Raw genomic sequence first — 3,835 nt, 5'->3', positions numbered from 1 at the left:
CCCCCAGGAGAGTGCGGGGTCCGCCCTCTTCTCCACCCCAACAAAAGGTTCCGCGCGCGGCGGGCTCAGGGCCGGTGGGAGGCCGCCCCTTCTTCACGCCTACCACCCTTCCGGAGAAATCTGACAGGATTCCTCTTTGCCACCGGGGGCCAATTCAAAGTGGGCTCGTGCACCCAGAATCTAAAACGTATAGGCAAAATGAAAAGTTGAGAGCTGGTGGTCTGCATCTCGGGTGTGCAGCTGCCGAATCTTGGACGAATTGTAGGCTGAAGCTCGATCTTAGTAGCATGTGAATTTAAATGTGCGCCTGTGTTTCTCATGGCACCAGACGAAGATGGATGATAGGCAGTGTTCTTTTTACACTGGCCCTTTGGCTCATATTTGGGAGTCTGGAAGTAAGCAAGTGATCACGGTTGAGGTTTCCAGACCTTTTACCAGCCTGTGGTGGGTGGGATGCCAGAACCAAAAATTGAANGATATTTTCATATCTGTAGAATTTCATTGTGAAATACACTAAGGTGTAAGACAGTAGACAGTGTTAGTTTTATTACGCTGCCCCAAGAAAGGAAAGAAACATTCGAATGCATTACTTTTTTGACAATTTTATTTCTGTGGCTTTGGATCTTTTTAGTTTGTTGATCATAACGATTTTTTGGACCCACCAAACAGGTCTTTTCTTAACTGCCTGAACTTCCATAGTTATTCTGTTTTGGCACGTTTTTCATTTAAAACTAACATCTTTTTTATTTAAGCTTTGTGCTTAATTATTCTTTTCTTTTACGCTTTAAAACACAGATTTCATTTTAAGAGGCAAAATAGCAAGTGCTTAAGAACATGTGGTCTGGTGTCAGACTATTATGCCTTGGGCTCAAATCCTGACTTACTTTCTGACTTGGCACTTTGATCAAATTGTTTAAGCTCTTTTTTAAAAAAAATTTTTTTTAATGTTTTGTTTATTTCTAGGAGAGAGGGAGAGAGACAGCGTGAGCAGGAGAGGGTCAGAGAGAGAGGGAGTCACAGACTGAAACAGGCTCCAGGCTGGCTGTCAGCACAGAGCCCGACGCGGGGTCCGAACCCACGAACCGCGAGAGATCATGACCTAAGCGAAAGTCGGACGCTTAACCGACTAAGCCACCCAGGCGCCCTTGTTTAAGCTCTTTTAAGTTACAGTTTTGGCATCTGGAAAATGGGTATACTGAGAGTACTCAGCTCATAGAACATTTTAAGCGGCATACTTTGTGTGAAGTGTTTCTGGGTAGTGCATGGCCTTTAGTAACTATCATTAAACACTGAACAATAATTAGTATATTTTAGAGAGTAGTGATAGAGTTAATAGGAAATTATTACTTTTGTTCCTTTTAATTTTTTTGTGAAATAACTGTTCCTTGTTTCTGAAGGCAGTGTCATTAAAAATGTATTGCTTGACATATATGCTTAGTATTCATTTCTCTTTAATAGAACTGAGTTTCGCTGAGAATATTTATTGATCAGGAAATTGCACATTAGGGTGTTAGATATGAAATATATACAATATTCTCCATGGAGTTTGTGCCCAAATGAGAGGACGAAATACAAGAAAAAAAGGAGTTTCACACAAAAAGACAAATTTCAAATTAATGTAGCCTTGTAGAGTTGTCACATGAAGTAAGGCAGTGAAAATGAGACATGCATTGATTGGAGAGATACTTAGGAGGTGATTGGTTGTTGACTAGGTATGGAAGGTGAGGATGACTGAGGAGTCTGGGATGACATTCAAGTTTCCGACTTGGGATACCAGGTGGATGATGGAGGCAGTCGTTGAGGTAAGGGTGTACAAGAGGAAGATGTGATTTGAGGGTGGGAAATAAGGTGGGAAGGAGATGATGATTCAGTTTTGGACATATTGATTTTGAGGTGCTCATGGAGCATTGAAAGAGAATTATTTATTAGGTTGTTGGTGAGGTTGAAGATGCACGAGATTGGGCTGGAGGTCTAGATTTGGGACTCATCAGCAAATACATTGTAACTGAAGCCAGAGGAGTAGATGAGATGGTATGGGAGGAATGTGCAGATTAATTTGGAGGGAACACCGAGGACAGAACTGTTACAGATAATGAATATATTATCTGCTTATTGTGACTGAAAGATGCTTTCATTCTTGTTACTAAATATGGCCAAATAATACTTCTGAATAAATTCTTGTTCTGTTGATTAGTTGCCTAGATCTAGAGGAAGTATAGCACAGACTCTGGAAATAAACTTCCTGGGTTTGACATCCCAGCACTGGCTTGCATTGAGTAAACTTGGGCAAGTTACTTCACCTCACTTCTGCTTCATTTTCCCTATGTATAAACTGGGAAAAATAGTAGGACCTACCTTATAGGGTTGTTAAGAATTAAATAAATCAGTACCTATACAGTGCTTAGAACAGAGCTTTCTACATAGTAAGTGCCCAGCATCAATTACTTTTTTATTATTATAATATTCATAATGTGATGTAGGACCTTTTCTTGGGAGTGATAAGTCTTTTTGTGATGTGCATATTGAAATTTGTTGCTCTGTGAAAAGCCTGTTGCTATTCAAAGCCTTATTTTTCTTATGTTTAAAGCTTTATGATTGTTCCAAGATTTTTTCTTTAAAAAGAATTATACTGATTTCTTTTCTGGTTCAGTCATTTCCTAACCTTTTGCATTTAGTGCTGTTATTTTTTGAGGCTGTGATTTTGTGATTTCTGAAAGCTCTTTATTCTTTATCACTGATTGTGCTACTTAACTTGTTATAGAAAAGCAGCATGTATCTTATGTTCATATCAATTATTGCCTCTTGTCTGTTCTCCCTGCTTTTGGAAGACAAGGCATATACATTGTTCGTTACCCCCTTTATAATCACCCCCTAACATATAATTTTATGGGACGTTGACTGTAGATTAATGATCTAAGATTTTGTTTGGATTATTTTGTTCTGTTACTTGATATTCAGCAGTAATGATGAACATTTGGATACACTTAAAGCACTTATTACTACATTCTCATCTTTATTACCCAGAGAGGGGGGGAAAGAATATAGTGAAGAACACAGCACGTCAGTCACATTGCATAGGTTCGAATTCTGCATATACCACAGAGTAGCTATGTAATTCTGGGCAGTTGATCTGACTTCCCTGTCTTGGTTTTCTCTTCAGTAAAATGGGGATAAAAGCCTCCATGGGCTTATCATAAAGATTAAATGAATTAATACATACAAAACACTTAGAACTGTGCCTGACACATAATAAGCATTTAAAAATGTTAGCTGCTGCTATTGTTATTCCTATGTTATTTACAATTATTATGATTCCCATGATCCAGATGAAGAACTGAGGCCTACATAGTAGCATGAAATTATTTGCCTGAATTGGGATTCCAACCCTAGTCCTCTGATTTCATATTTTACACTTTTTTTTAATTGACTGTATTTTCTTTCTGCAAAATGTTTTCTGTGATAGTTCCAGATTTTCTAACAGTGCTACTGTTAGCATCCCCAAATTTACCCTTACCTACTTAATCTTTCCTTTGTTAATTTGGTATCATTTTGCTGCCTAAGAAGCAAACTTTAATGAAAGGTTTTCAGCAGATCTTTATTTTTTAGGAAAATCTTACAGGAGTAGTATTTCCTGGATATAGGCTTATTTATCACCTCTCTCTCTCTCTCTTTTTTTTTTTTTTTTTTAGTTTTGAATCTGTTCATAACCCTGGCTGTGTAGGCCTAATCTCTCAGTCTACTTTGTTCAGTTCATTCTCATAGTCCTGATCAAAGAAATTCTATCCACATAATACGAATTACTTCAATGCTGCCCCCTTTTTTTTTTTTTTTTAAA

The 3,835-nt window shown here is 38.0% G+C and overlaps 1 protein-coding gene and 1 pseudogene across 2 annotated transcripts in view; one reads left to right on the top strand and one right to left on the bottom strand.

The window, feature by feature from the left end:
- Positions 1-65: 65 nt before the first annotated feature.
- LOC144234815 (nicotinamide riboside kinase 1-like) overlaps positions 66-3,835 on the bottom strand; it is a 19,225-nt pseudogene continuing 15,455 nt past the window's right edge.
- DOCK7 (dedicator of cytokinesis 7) overlaps positions 1,796-3,835 on the top strand; it is a 212,361-nt gene continuing 210,321 nt past the window's right edge. For both annotated transcript variants that reach the window (XM_077768102.1, XM_077768100.1), the window contains exon 1: positions 1,796-1,802. The gene's annotated coding sequence lies outside the window, so the exon portion shown is untranslated. The remainder of the gene's footprint in view (positions 1,803-3,835) is intronic.

The sequence above is a fragment of the Crocuta crocuta genome, unplaced genomic scaffold (genome assembly GCF_008692635.1).
Source record: "Crocuta crocuta isolate KB4526 unplaced genomic scaffold, BGI_CrCroc_1.0 scaffold85, whole genome shotgun sequence".
NCBI lineage: Eukaryota > Metazoa > Chordata > Mammalia > Carnivora > Hyaenidae > Crocuta > Crocuta crocuta.
This window is presented reverse-complemented; position numbering and strand designations above follow the sequence as displayed.